Source organism: Hemitrygon akajei, chromosome 21 (assembly GCF_048418815.1).
Source record: "Hemitrygon akajei chromosome 21, sHemAka1.3, whole genome shotgun sequence".
NCBI classification, from domain to species: Eukaryota; Metazoa; Chordata; class Chondrichthyes; order Myliobatiformes; family Dasyatidae; genus Hemitrygon; species Hemitrygon akajei.
The window spans coordinates 63945598-63961877 of NC_133144.1; the positions used below are offsets into that span (position 1 = coordinate 63945598).

General features: G+C 42.5%; 1 protein-coding gene across 10 annotated transcripts in view; it reads left to right on the top strand.

Annotated features, from left to right (window-relative positions):
- zmiz1a (zinc finger, MIZ-type containing 1a) overlaps window positions 1-16280 on the top strand; it is a 418554-nt gene that overhangs the window by 70123 nt on the left and 332151 nt on the right. The window lies entirely within an intron of this gene.

Genomic DNA, 16280 nt, shown 5'->3' on the forward strand with positions numbered 1-16280 from the left:
GAGATTGTTGTATTAGCGTTATGCTAGCCACTACGCCGCCGTGTTGCCCATTCTGGCGGGTGGGAAGGCAGAACGTGGAACCGAATGAGGGAGGTAGGGGTGAGCAGTTGGGAGAGGAAGAAAGTCAATTTACTCAGCAAGTAGAATCTGCCCTGAAGAAGTGTCCCGGCCCGAAACGTCGACTGTTTTCTCTTTTCCATAGATGCTGCTTGATCTGCTGAGTTCCTCCAGAGATTTGTGTGTGTTGCTCTGGATTTCCAGCATCTGCAGACTTTCTCATGTTTGTGAAAAACCAGCCGTTCTTTTGATGCCAGTGAGGCCTCATTGACAGATGCCTTCGTTGTCAATTGAGCTGCTCTGTCCACTGAGTGGACTTTGCCTCAGCAGGTCTCCTCCTTGACCAAAATTGCAGCGAGTTCCTCAGTAATGAACTGCTGCTTCACTTCATGAATGCTTGAGATTGCCGTCTAGAGTTAGCGTAGGGATCACAGCGAGGCACTGTTCATCGAGCACGTTGGGCATTAACCGTGCTTATAGGAAATTCACTTGTCTCTGTCATAAACAGCTCTAGGTTGTGTTCACACATCACATCTGTGTTTGCTGGTTTACATTTGCTCCCAATCAGGACCCATTGTGCACTGTCCTCCCAGCTTCTCCCTTAATATCTATGGTTATCAATATTAAAAATTATCAGCCTTCTTTGCCTCCAGATTTAGTTGTGCAGTTGTATTCCGAAATTGTGTTCTTCAGGGTTCACATCCAAAACCCCGTTTTTTAATACTGGCTATGTCACCTCTAGTTTAAAATCCTGATGAAGAGTCTCTACCTCAAATGTCAATGGTCCACTTCCCTCCACAGAAGCTACCTGTCCTGCTGGGTGCCTCCAGCAACTTGTTGTTCCAGATCCCAGCATCCGCAGTCTCTTGTGTCTCCATTGTTGGTGTTAGGCCCACTGAGTTCCTCCAGCAGTTGGCGTTTTGCGGCAGATTGAGTACTCAGCTGCTGTGTGGGAAAAGTTTAGTGATGTAGTTGAGCTACTCCAAGCTATGCATAATTTAATCAAATGTGTGTAAATTTTAATGTGTTCTTCGGCTCGTAGGCCACCCACCTATTCATGGTCCCTGCAAAATCCAAAATGGACCACAGAGTAGAGTGGAGGTGGAGAGGAGGTTTCCAATAGTGGGGGAGTCTAGAACCAGAGGGCACAGCCTCAGAATAGAGGGGCATCCCTATATAACAGAGATGAGGAAAAACTTCTTTAGCCAAGGGTGATGAATCTGTGGAATTTATTGTGATAAATGGCTGTGGACGCTGTCATTGGCTGTATTTAAAGTGGTTAATAGATTCTTAATTAGCGAGGGTTTCATACGTTTGAGGGAGAAGGCAGGAGAATGAGTTTTAGAAGGAAAATAAATCAGCCATGATGGAATGGTGGAGCAGACCTGTCTGCCTGAATGGCCTAATCCAGCTCCTATGTTTTATGGTTTAATGAAAATCCAGGCTCTCTTGGACAGGTGCAGTTGAAATGTTCAATCCAAGGTTTCTCTCTTGCTGCCTTCCAGTAAGTGTTGGAGCAGAGAATCCCCATTCCCAATCTTCTGGGAACCGTCACAAAGCAGGAAAACAATGCCCCTGTTCTGGACTAAATTCCTAATTCTAGTGGACCTGAGTCAGATCGAGTATTCATCTTGGGTTTTAACAGCTACTCCATGCAGATGCTTTAGTGTTGTATTTGGGCTACAGCATAGTGCCCTTGGTTGCTCAGTAGTTGGAGAACTGCATGTGGTATTGTAGCATTTGACAGCTCTGTGGAAGAGGTGTCCTCTCTCTAAACCACACCCCATTTTATTCTTTAATGGTATATGTTCCATTTTAACATTTTAGTAAAAATAGCTTATCCCATAACTGGACTAGTCCCACAGCCAAAAACTCTTCATTTCATGTCTAGAGTATGGTTCGATTGCCTGGTATGATAAAATGGACCCTTGACCTCACAAGCTACCTTTGTGATCTTGCATCTTGATGTATATGTACTTTGATATTAAATTTACCTTGAACTTTGAACCTCTCCCATAGACACTCCATGAAGCTACACCACACATTCCCCGTCACTGTTACACTTCATTCTGCGTTCTGTTATTGTCCTCCCTTGACCCACCTCAATGCACCGTGTAATGATCTGGCCTGTATGAACAGTATGCAAGACAAAGGCCTTCAAAACTACCTCGTTACATGTGACAATAATAGAACAGCCAACAAACTAGCCACTCAACTGAGAGCTGGAGATGAAATGTTTTATATAATATTTTACCCGCTACTTCCTAACACAAACCTAATGAGTGTCTGTAAGTAAAACCTGTACAATTGGATCCAAATGGATCATCTTTATTTTCCATAAACATTTACATATTTTCGGAATTTGCTGTGGTGTGTTGGTCGGGCCTGACATGCAACAAGAAACAACATTCAGCAATTAGAAAGGATAAAAAATTATATGTAAATAAAAAGCTAATGAAATTCGAGGATAAAGATGGATAAAGAATAAAATGTGCATAAGTAAATAAACTCCAGCATGTATTTACACTGTGAACAGCTTTATAAAAGTGGCTTAAAGTGCAGTGCAGTGACAGGGGTAATAGAGAGTGGTGGGGGCTAATGGTTGATCAGATTAATTGCGTGAGGGAAGAAATTATTAAGATGGCTTGAAGTTTTTGTTTTAATAGTCTTATTTTTCCTGGCTGTGTCTTTGTTCTGAATGCAACCCTTTCCCCTCCAGAATGGTGCTGCTCCTGGCTGTTGCTCTGCAACTAACTGTAGAACCTTGCTGACTTACGTGCTGGGGTGCTGGTCTGTAGGCAGCGGATGTGTGTGTTTGTCAACTTGTGTCTCTGAGTATTGTGGCATCCCAGTAAAATAAGAAGGGTAAGCAAAGTTTAAAGTAAATTTTATTACCAAATTACATGGAGTACATGAGATCCATTCCATTTTCTTGCAGGCATTCACAGTAGAACAAAGAAATACAATGGAATTCATTAGAAGTCTGTTTATTCATTTCCACTGAAGTTGCCTGAACTGCTGAGATTCTCCAGCATTTAATGTATGTTACACAAAAATTCACAAACAACTAATGTATAAACTGTGCAAGTACAAATAATAATAAATTAATTAATAAGTAAATAATACTCATTGTAGAGTCTTTCAAAGTGAGCCTAGACGTTGTGGAATCAATTCAGAGGTGAAGTGACTGAAGTTTTCCACGCAGGGTCAGGAGCCTGATGGGTGAAGGGTATTAACTCTTGTGAAGCTGGTGGTGTGGGACCTAAGGCTTTTGTACTCCTTCGCAACGGTAGCAGTGAGAAGAGAGCATGGCCTGGATGGAGGAGTTCTTGGTGATGGATGTTGCTTTCTTGTGGCAGTGCTCCTCAGATCATGAGATTACAAGACACAGGAGCAGAGGTCGGCCACTTGGCCATTGAGCCCACTCTTTGTAGATGTGCTCAGTGGTGGGGAGGGAGGGACTGGGGGCTCGACTTTGGACATTGTTCCAGCAGGGAAAGTGTCTCTTTTGTGTTCCCCGCTCTTTACCAAGCTGGTGGGTTCCTTGGGTATTATTCCCTAAACAGGACAGTCTGCAGATGCTGCAAATCCAAAACAAAGCACACACAATGCTGGAGGAACTCAGTCGGTCAGGCAGCATCTATGGAGGGGAATAAACAGTTGACGTTCCGGACCAAGACCCTTCATCCATATTTACTCCCTGTTCTTTTGGCCGCTGCACAGTCTGAGATGTGACTGCAGGATGGAGGCTGCTAAAGGTTTGGCTAATCGAAGTGTGCTTGCTGATCCCTTGTCAGTGAGCCTCAAAGAACAGCGGCTGGAGCTCCGTCAGGGAAAGGTTGCCTGCTCTCCAGCACCAGTTTAATGGTGTTACTTGGGCCATTGACAGTGTGAGATCCCCACAGGTGTCTGTTGACCCAAGCTGCATTAGTTAGCAGTGAGAGATGCACGGTCCACAAGAACTTTTCAGGCCCTCACTCTGCCCTTGCTGTTTCTGACAGTTTGTACAAACACACGTGTGGGGGTGGCAGACGCCACTTTATTCAGTCATTAATCCTTCCTGGCTTGACTCCCAGCTCAGGCACACCATGCCGAGGGTCATTCGAAGTGATTTATTTGCGCCTGTTGAGGTTGAGGCTTGAAGGATTGTTGCTTGTTCAATGTCTGACAGGATGCTTTGCCAGTTTTCCAACCAATGGTTCAATTTAATATCAGAGGATGTATACGCTATACAACCTGAAATTCTTACTCTTCACGGACGTTCACGAAACCAACGACCCCAAAGAATGAATGACAGGAAGCAGACCCCCAAAGTACCCTCGCTCCCTGCATGAGCATCGACACTCCCCCTTCCCTCTCTTACACCAGCAGAAGCACAGACCTCCCCCCCCCCACCCCACCATACTAGCAATAGCAAAAGCCACCAAAGAGACCTTGGTCTAGAGTCCATCAGAAAACTATTATCTGGAACCCTGCACTTCGGCATCTCAGTCAGGCTCGTTCTCACTAGCGAGGGAGAGAGAGCTTGTTCCTGCAACAAACAAGAGCGGGAGACCAGCAGACCGCTGTTTCAATGTTATAACCTGCTGCGTACATCTAATGGAAGTAAAGGTTCAGAAATAATTTGTCCTAACTAGGGTAATAATAAAGGCAAAAGATTCTGCAGATGCTGATAATCCAGAGCAACACACAAAATGCTGGAAGGAACTCGGCGGGTCAGGCAGCGTCTGTGGAGGGGAATAACTCTTCCGGCCAAGACCCTTCATCAGGAGGGGTTACTCTTTTGGACTTCCTCGGTACCCCTCTACACCCTAGCCCATGAGAAGTGTTTTCATGGAGGCAGGGCAGAAGTTAATTGCAAGCAAATCACTCAGGTTTTAAATCAGACCTGACTATTTTCGTCCACGGCAGATACTGTGCAGAGTGTTAACTGAATGCTCCAGGCATGCAGATAACCTGTTTAATCAGGAGTAAATTGTAAGTAGTGGTTTGCTGCAGTAAATCCAAGAAGTTTAATGAATTGCCACAATAATAGTAATTTTTAATGCAAATCAGTTTATCTTGCAGTACTCCTAAACAGGCCGGTCCTGTCAGGTTGAATGCATACATAGATACCGTAGATTGGCTTTTGTAGAGCTTCTGTGGGGAAATGATTGGGAGGAGTTACCCATTGTTTGAGAGTACTCAGGATTGATGTTTGGGTTTTCCATGCTTTTAGGAGTTTTACTGGGGTCCGTGGCTGAATATTTATGGAGACGCTGTATGTGGCAAGGAAGGGATTTTCAAAAGAAGCTAGCAAATAAGTGCCTGAAATAGATCCAGTTAATTGAAGTGTGGGGCAAAGATCTGTCATTAATAACTTTCGAGATAATAATTCCCCTCTATCTACACTACACTGTTTGTGAGGGGAGAACAAAATAATCAAAGCTATTATTCCAAACGTTGCTGAACCACAGGATTCATGATCGTTTCCCATAGATTTGCTGCTGTGGGGATTTTTATTAATGATTGACTAACATTAATCTAGGCAAGCTTTCAGGAAATAGTTTTCCTCAGAATTTGGTCTTCCATGCAGTGCATAACTTACGAACCAACGCTGATCTTGACTGGCTGGGAGAATCTTTCCGTGAATTTCAGGAGACAGGAGAAAAATAACCGACAAATATGGCATAAGCAGAAGATAAACCACATTGAGCAGTTACTGAGTATGGGTCATAGAAATGTGAATTGTCAATTGGTAGTATCTTACCTCTGAATCAGAAGATTGTAGGTTTTAGTTACACTCTGTAGGCTGAAGCACAATAATCTCTGAGAGCTTCACACAAGTAAGAAATGTAATTGCATGTTGGTGTATATAACAATAAACTAATCTGAATTTAATCCAGGCCAACATGTCAGTGCATCACTGACAGTGTACTGCCTGACGAAGGTGCCTTTTAGATGCGGCGTGAAACCAAGACCACTTCTGACCACCTCCTCCAGTCTTTCAAAGTGTGAAGACGTTCTCCCGAGAGCCATGTCTGCCACAAATACTCTTAAACATAAGCTTGTCTGGCCACTATTGTACTGTTTGTGGAAGTTCACTTTACAGAATTGCTCTACAAGGGAATAGGCCCTTCAGTCTACCTTGACCATTGACAAACAATTGACATTAATCCTACAATTTCCCACAATTCCATCAACTCAAATACATGCTTAAAGTCAATTTATTTTCAAAGTACATACAATTGCAAGAAAAGGTTTGTGAGCCATTTGCAATTACCTAATTTTCTGCATTAATTACTCATATAAAGTGGTCTGATCGTCATCTAAGTCATGATAATAGACAAACACAATCTTCCTAAATTGTTAATACACAAACAATTGTACTTCTCATGACTTTATTGAACACATTGTTTAATCATTCACAGTCTAGGCTGGAGAAAGTATGTGAACCTTTGTATTTAATAATTTGTGGAACCTCCTTTAGCAGCCATTGCCACCATCAAATGATTCCTGTAGCTGCTGATCAATGTTGAGGAGGAATTTTAGACCATTCATCAATATTTCTGGGATACCTTGCATGAACAGTTTTCTTCAGGTCATGCCACAGCATCTCGATTGGGTTAAGATCGGGACTTGGCCATTCCAAAGCACAAATTTTCTTCGTTTCAAGCCATTCTTTTGTTGATTTACTGTTGTGTTTTGGATCATCATCGTGTTTCATCATCCAACTTCTATTAAGCTGCAGGTGATGGACTGCTGTCCTGACGTTCTTGTGCAAAATGTCTTGATAAAATTTTGAATTCATTGTACCCTCAACAATTGTAGCCGTCCAGACCCTGAGACAGCAGAGCATCCCCAAACCATGATGCTCCATTTACCATGCTTCACAGTTGGGAAGAGGTTTTAGTATTGGTGTGCATTTCTGCTGAAGAAGTTCAACAATTCTCTCATATCAACAGAACATAGTCCCAGAAGCTTTGGGGAGCATCCAAGTGGTCTTTTGCAAATTTGAGGTGTGAAACGATGGTTGTTGTTTTCTTCATTTTTGGGAGAGCAATGTTTTCATCCATGGTGTCCTTCCATGAACACCATTCTTGTTTGGTGTTTTTCTTATAGTGGACACATGAACAGAGACTAGCAAGTTCTAGAGATATCTGCAGATCTTTTGCTGTTACCCTTGGGTTCTTTTTCACTTCCTTCAGCATTCATCAATTGGAAAACCTGATTCCAAATAGATTTTGTAGAAGGCATTACCCCAGAGGTTCATGTCCTTTTTAAAATCTGGACAGTGATTGTTGAAATGGTGTACTTAGTATTAATGAGAAGAAGTACAGTTAACTGTGTGCCATTGGTTTAGGCTGATTGTGTTTATCTGTTATTGTGACTTAGATGGTCAGACCACATTTTATGAGTAATTAATGTAGAAAACCAGGTAATTGCAAATGGTTCACAAACTTTTTCTTGTAACTGTATATGTCATCATATACAACACTGAGATTTGTTTTCTTGCAGGCATTTACAGTAAATTCAAAGAAACTCAAAAGATTTAATGAAAAACTACACACCAACAAAGACCAACAAACAATGAATGTGCAAAGGACAATTGTTCAAATACAAAAAAGAGAAAAAAAGGCAAAGTAATAATACATAAATAAACAATAAATACTGAGAACACGAGATGAAGAGTCATTTAAGTGGATCCATAGGTTGCGCAAACAATTCTGTATTCGGGCAAATGAATGTATACCCCTGGTTCAAGAGCCTGATGATTGCGAGGTAATAACTGTTCCTGAACCTGGTGGTGTGGGTCCTGAGGCTCCTGTATCTCCCTCCTGTAGGCAGCAGAGAGAAGACAGCATGGCCTGGATGGTGGGGTCCTTGATGCTGGATGCTGCTTTCCTTCAGCACTCCTTGTAGATGTGCTCTATGGTGGGAGGGCTTTACGAGCAATGGACTGGACCATATCCACTACTTTCTGTAGGCTCTGCACCAGAATTTGTAGACTCCCACCAGATTCTATCACACACGTATACACTAGGGGCATCTTATATTCATCAGTTAATCTACCAACCTGTATGTTATTGAAATGTAATTTTGACATTGCTGAAACAAAGGTTTGGTTTCCTCCCATGTCCCAAAAAATATTCCAGTTTTGTTGTAGCAAGTGCAGTCTTTGCAGCTTTCTGTTGGGGGAGCAGCATCGATGCTGTTGATACAAAAAGATTAAATAAACTCATCAAAATGTCTGGATCCATCCTTGGCTACAACCCCACTCTGTTGAGTTTGTGGTGGAGAGGAGGTCACTAAACAAACTGTTATCAATTATGGACAATCTGGCACATCCTCTCGGTGACCTACTGAATAAGCCGCAGAGCACTTTTTCGAACGGTCTCATTCAGCTCCGCTGTCACAAGGATCGTTACAGAAATCTTTCCTACCAAATGCAATAAGCTATACAACAGTTCATCTCTGTGCAACAGGAGAGCACACATCATAGTACAGAAGTCTCTGCTTTATTATTTCCTACAGTATTATTGCGTATTGGTAAATTATTATTCTGTACTTAATTATTAGTTAAGTCTGCACACAGCTAAATGTGTTTTTAAATGTTGTTACTGTAACAAAAGAATTTCCCACTCAGGATCAATAAAGTATTTATTATTATTATTATTATTATTATTATTATTATTAGCCATTGTGTTAGAATCCAAGGAGAGTTGGTTAGACATCAGGAGAACAAGATTAACATAGGCTTGGTAAAAATGAGTGATGGTCAGGGTGGATTTGATAGTCCAAGATCCAGTTTCAATGCTGTACCTCTTTGTATTTCACTGTAGGAGTTGTTTATAATTAATTTACAATAGACAGTAGGTGCAGGAGTAGGCTATTCAGCCCTTCTAGCCAGCACCGCCATTCACTGTGATCATGGCTGATCATACACAATCAGTACCCCGTTCCTGCCCTCTCCCCATATCCCTTGACCCCGCTATCTATAAGAGCTCTATCTAACTCTCTCTTGAATGCATCCAGAGACTTGGCCTCCACTGCCTTCTGGGGCAGAGCATTCCACATATCCACCACTCTCTGGGTGAAAATATTTTTCCGCATCTCTGTTCTAAATGGCCTACCCCTTATTCTTAAATTACATTAATTATTTTGCTCTCCTTTACATTTATATACTGGAATGGACATTAAACAATCTTGAATGATGTTATAACTATGGATATAATAAGAAATTTCCCATTCATTACCACGTCAAAATCCAAGTCAGGATTTGTGAATTTGTGGATCCATTTTAATACCTCAGAACATCTTAAGGTCTTTTGTAATCAATAAATCACTTATAAAACAATGAATTGTGGAAATACCAACATTACGAACAAGCAGCCACAGGGAGTTAGTGTGTGTATGAGTGTGCGTGAGCTCACTGCTCACTCACTTAACCCCACAAAGACCAGCTGCCCTTGGACTGACGATTAGCTAGAAGACATGTTGAACCGGTGTGGAAAACTTCACCTCAACTGATTCCACAACCTGTGTGCTCACTTTCAAGGACTCTGCATCTCATGTCCTCAGTATTATGTACTTATTTCTATTTATTTTTATTTACACAGTTTGCCTTCTTTTGCACGTTGGTTGTTTGTCAGTCCTTGTGTTTTTCATTGATTCTATTGTATTTCTCTGTTCTACTGTGAATGCCTGCAACAAAACAAGTCTCCGGCTGGTACGTGGTGTGTATACATACTTCTACTTTGTACTTTCGAGTAACACACACAATGCTGGAGGAACTCATCTGATCAGACAGCCCCTATGGAGAGGACATTTTGGGCCAAGATCTTTCATCAGGACTGACAAGAAAGGTGTCAGAAGCCAGTCTAAGAAGGTGGGGAAAGGGGAAGGGGGCCGAGCTGGCTTGGTGAAGCTGGGTCAGTCAGCAGACGATATGAGAAAGTGGGATTACCAGTCTTCCAGTTGGCTTTGGCTCTCAGTGGCATGGACCACATGAAAAGGCAGTGATCGCTACAAGTTAAGTACACTTCTGTCAGCCAGATTTGTGTCGCATTTCTGTCCTTGTTCACCCTTTCATGGGTTTGAAATTTTAGCCATTCCAGTTCATGACAGTAGCTCTAGTGTGCAGATTCTGCTTTATGGTGTGGGCTCACGATGATAGACAAGCAAGAAAGATTAGCTTTATTTGATGTGTACATGAAAACATACAGTGAAATGCGTCATTTGCATCAACGAGCAGAACATCCAAAGGATGCGCTGGAGGCAACCTGTAGTGTTACCATGCTTCCGGTGCCAGGATAGCATGCCACAACTTACTCGCCCGCTCTAACCTGTACGTCTCTGGACTGTGTGAGGAAGACCAGAGCACCCAGAGGAAAACCATGCAATCACAGGGAGGACGTGCAGACCTCCTTACAGACAGTGTGGGAATCTACCCTGCCTCCCAAGAGGTTGGCGGGCTGGGGGGAGGCAGGGTAGATTTGTTTCAGTTGTTTCTTTTCTGTCAACACTTGCACCTGTTAAGCTCTGCTGTGACAGTGACAAGCTGTAAGACATCTGACGTTAAATGTGCTACATGAAGATGTGCCATTGTTATCTGAGGCACTTCCCAATTTTAACTTGAAACAAGCATGACTGACACACTAGGACTCAGTATGCACACAATCACTACATGCCGGGAAGTGTTCCCAAAGAGGTAATAAGTTCGTAAGACAGTTTGGGCTTTAGTGGCAACACAGGAAATGCTGGAGGAACTCAGCAGTCAGGTAGTATATATGGGGAGGAATAAGCAATCAACGTTTCAGATCAAGACCTTTCATCAGGACATCAGGCATTTTGTATGCGTTACTCTGGATCTCCATCATCTGCAGTCACTTGTGTAGTAGTTCCATAGTTTGAACTGTAGATTGCTGACACTGTAAAGCATTATGCCAACTGTACTGCCACGGACACCGCCTTTCCAATTTCCTTTGAACTCCAGCTTTGGAACCAAAGTTAATCAACTTGCACTTGGGACTCACAATGAACAATGATGGTCATTTGATGACAAATAGCTCAACAGATCCATAAAAGACCATGTAGATTTGTTTGTACCACCAAGGCTAGATAGAACTTATTAAAGAGGGGCATTTCTGTCCCTGCATCTCCTCCCTTCTTGCCCCTGACCCCTCAAATTCCACATGATTAGCCCTTGTGCATCAAATTCAATAACAAATGCATTGATTGTGTTCCATCCTTAATGCCACAGCGGCTCTAATAATGTTGCTTGAAGCAGTCATTCCTCATCAGATCAATGGCTGAATTTCACCCTCTAATTTATGCAAATTACATTGTAGGCACTGGAGCTAATAACCAGTGTGTGGATGTCACTTCTGTGTGATTCCAATTACTCCTCCCCAGCTTTTTTTTCTCTTTCTCTCCCTCTCCCCCTCCTCCCCTCCCTCTAACCCCCTCTCCCCCTCTTCCTCTTCTACTGAGTTATGCCATGACCTTTGATGCCCATACTCATAAAGAGCCTATCAACCTCAGTTTTAAATATACCCAATGACTTGGCCTCTGCAATGTCTATGGCAATGAATCCCACAGATTCGCCAACCTCTGGCTAAAATTTCAGCTCATCACTGTTCTCAAGGGATGCAGAAGGCTGAGCCCTCTAATCCTAGAATCTCCCATTATAGGAAACATCTTCTCCATTTCACTCTAGCTAGACCTTTCAAAATTTGGTAGGCTTCAATAAGATGCCCCCTCATTCTTCCAACCTCCAGTGAGTACAGGTCCAGAGCCATCAAATGCTCCTCAAGGATAATGTTAAGCAAAGGGAAGGTTTGCACAGACCAAACTGGTCTCGAGGAGTCTTTAGTAGGCAGAGAAGAGTGGACCTTTGCAGGGAGGAAGTGCCAGTAGCCGTTGATGGTTCTGGCAAGAGTGCTGAAGAGAGGGAATGAGTTTCTGGAGAATAGTGGAACTACACATTGCTGCAACACTGGCTGGTGAACATTTAGAATTCAGTGTGGTTAAGGTGATTTGCAAGCTGGTCCTCCCATGGAACACTAATTAGATAAAGAGAAGAATCTTTCACTGGAAGACATTTTTTAAAAAACAAAAGGCATAAGTTCAGGGCAGATTTCACGGTGTGTGAGGGTTTAATGAATAGGTGGTTAATGTGGGCGGCACGGTAGCGTGATATTAAAGCACCAGCAACCCGGGTTCAATTCCCTCTGCTGACTGTAGGGAGTTTATACGTTCTCCCTGTGACTGCATGGTTTCCTCCAGATGCTCCAGTTTCCTCCCACATTCCGAAGACGTACGAGTTATGGTTAGTGTGTTGTGGACCTGCCATATCGATGCGACACTTGCACCTGCACATCTTCAGACTGTTGGTCATTGACGCAAACGATGCGTTTCACTGTGTCTTTCGATATTTCAGTGTACATGTGACAAATAAAACTAAACTTTATCTTTAAAACCCTCTTCCAATTCATCTTTAGGCTCCGAAGCAGTGTAAATCATATTCCCTCGGCTCCGGGAATGTGGTTGTAGAAACTTAATGCGGAAGTGTGCAGTTCCCAGACTTTAGTACCTGTAGTATTTCAGAATGCTAAGGCTTTACAATGGAGAAGAATTATTGGCATTCCTCCCTGCCACTGCTGCTTGAACATTGACAACAGCTAATCAAAGGTATTTAAGCACATACATAAAATGCTGGAGGAATTCAGCAGGTCAGACAGCATCTATGTAGAGGAATAAGTGGTCAATGTCTCAGTCCGTGACCCTTCACCAGTATTGGAACTGCTGAATTCCTCCAGCATTTTGAGTGTGCTACTCCAGGTTAAGAGTTCTTAATTTTTTTATGTCATGGAACCCTTTGGCAGTCCAGTGATGCCTATGAACCCCTTCTCAGAATGATGTATTTAAATACACAAAATAAAATACCTAGTAGGATTACCAAAAGGAACCAATTCTATTGAAATATAGTTATCTAAATATTAAAAAGCACGTTTGTGATATTGTCATATAGGCAGTTCTTTATTAACACATTAATTAACAAGACTATCCATTTAAAATATAGGCAAGTTGGAATTTTTAAAGACATGTCAGTGTGAAGGCTGATCTTGCTGAGCTTGAATAAGAACATTAAACTGTGGGGTAGTCACATGCATGTCATGCTGGACATCCAATTGATTTTGTTTTTTTGTTTTGAACCATAAGATTAAAGAGCAGAATTAGGCCATTTGGCCCATCGAGTCTGCTCCACCATTTCACATGGCTGATCAAGTTTTCCTCTCAGCCTCAATCTCCTGCCTTTTTCCCACATCCCTTCATGCCCAAACCAATCAAGAATCTGTCAATCTCTGCATTAAATGTACATAAAACTTGGTCTCCCCAGCTGCCTGTGGCAAATAATTCCACAGATTCACCACTCTCTGGCTAGCGAAATTCCTCCTCTTCTCTATTCTAAAAAGACGCCCCTCAATTCTTAGGCTGTGTCTTCTGGTGTTAGACTCTCCCACCATAGGAAACATCTTCTCCACATCCACTCCACGTCCATTCTATCAAGGCCTGACCGATGCTTTATAAAGTCTCAGCATTACATCCTTGCTTTTATATTCTATTTTGGACCTCCTGAAATGAACGCTAACATTCCATTTGCCTTCCCTACCACAGACTCAACCTGCAAATTAACTTTTAGGGAATCCTGCACAGGGACTCCCAAGTACCTTTGTGCCTTAGTTTTTCGTATTTTCTCTCCATTTAGAAAATAGTCAACCCTTATATTTCTTCTACCAAAGTGCATGACCATACACTTCCCAACACTGTATTCCATCTGCCATTTCTTTCCCCATTCTCCTAATCTGTCTAAGTCCTTCCTACTACTTCCTCAAAACTACCTACCCCTCCACCTATCTTCATATCGTCTGCAAACTTTGCAACAAAGCTAACAATTCTGTCATCAAAATCACTGACATATAACATAAAAAGAATTGGTCCCAACACTGACCCCTGTGGAACACCACTAGTCACCGGCAGCCAGTCAGAAAAGGCTCCCTTTATTCCCATTCTTTGCCTCCTGCCAATCAGCCACTGCTTTATCCATGCAAGAATCTTTCCTGTAATACCATGGGTTAAATGAGCAGACATTTTAATGGTTGCAGGTGTTGAAAGTCATGATTCGCATGGATATTGTTTTGCAAAACACAATTGTGTTGAGCGCCCTCTTCTTTGTGGTGGCGTGTTGGGGAGGAAGCATTAAGAAGAGGGACGCCTCACGTCTTAATAAGCTGGTAAGGAAGGCGGGCTCTGTCGTGGGCAAAGTACTGGAGAGTTTAACATTGGTAGCTGAGCGAAGGGCGCTGAGTAGGCTACGGTCAATTATGGAAAACTCTGAACATCCTCTACATAGCACCATCCAGAGACAGAGAAGCAGTTTCAGCGACAGGTTACTATCGATGCAATGCTCCTCAGACAGGATGAAGAGGTCAATACTCCCCAATGCCATTAGGCTTTACAATTCAACCGCCAGGACTTAAGAACTTTTTAAAAGCTATTATTAATGCTTTTTGAGATAGTGATTTAGATGCATATCATATTTTTTACTGAGTTAAGTATTGTATGTAATTAGTTTTGCTACAACAAGTGTATGGGACATTGGAAAAAAGTTGAATTTCCCCATGGGGATGAATAAAGTATCTATCTATCTAAATTGAATTATGTCTTCCATAGTTCACTTTACAGGGCAGTATTTTCCCATCCAAGTCCACAAACTCCCGTTTTAAGAACCCATGCTCTAGATAAATAGGGGAGGGGGAAGGTGGGTAGGTGGAGGAAGGGGGATGAAGTAAGAAGCTGGGAGGAGAACGGTGGAAGAGGTAAACTGCTGAAGAAAGAATCCGACACGAGAGGATAGTGTGCTGCAGAAGAATGGGAAGGATGAGGAAATCCAGAAGGGGGTGAGGATAGGAGAAGGACTAAGAGGGTAACCGGACTGGGAAATGAGAAGTGGGATCAGTGGACCACAGTAGTGTAGTGATTAGTGAAACACCTTCATGGTTCAGAGCATCAGAGTCTGGATTTCAATTCCAGTGTCAGCTGTGAGGAGTCTGGATGTCATCCCCATGGAATTGTGTGGCGTTTCTCTGGGTACTCCAGTTTCCTGTCAAAGTCCAAAGATGTAATAGTTAGTAGGTTAATCGGTCATTGTAATTTGGCCCATGATTAGTCTAGGGTTAAATTGGGGGTTGCTGGGTTGCTAGAAGAGCCTGTTCTCCACTGTATCTCAATAAATAAATAATAAGAGAGAAGGGAAAAATTACCGGAAATTAGAGAAATCAATGTTCATGCGATCAGATTGGGGGCTGCTCAGATGAATGGGATAAAAGCCATTTAATGATTGGATCCTATAAGAGGATTTGGGTTAACCCCTGTTTATTTTAGCGATACAGCACGGTATAGGCCCTTCCTTCGAGCCCAGCAAACCCGATTAACCCCTACCTCATCACAGGACAACTTACAATAACCAGTTAACCTACCCGGTACTTCTGTGGACTGTGAGAGGAAACCAGAGCACCTGGAGGAAGCATATCCATTCCAGGGAGAGAACGTACAGAGACTCCTTACAGACCTGCGCTGGAATTGAACTCTGCAACACCCAGAGCTGGAAGAGCATCGTGCTAACCACTATATTCCTGTGGTGTTTGGTGATTTGTAATTGAACAGGGTGGAAGAGCTGTGTTTTGTTATTAGTGAGCAAGCTTGATGGACAATGGGAGTCGTGTTCTGTCGTAGGAAGTATCCTTTACAGGTGGGAAAATTTATATCGTTGCAGCTCATGTCCTGAAGAAAAATAGGTTCTGAAATCTCACTGATGCACAATTTGCAACAGCAGACATTTTTAACCGAAACAACATTGACTTCTTGAGATAAATTCGAGGCTTTCCAGCGTTGTGATAAATACAAGGCTTGCCAGCATGGTGGCAAAGAGGGGCATTTTGCACATTAGTTGAATTGCTGCAATTTAATATCATAGGCAAGGCCTTGAATTTTTTCCAAGAAATGACATTTCCTTACAAACTGGAATGCTCCCCATAGCGTTAATGTAGGTGACTTGGGTTAACACTGTTTGAGAGCAGTGGGATTGTTATTACTGAATGAGAGGGCAAATCTTGTGACATATAACAGTGTTAGTTACAGGAAATATGTAATGGATGAGAGACCTGTAATACATTCAGCTG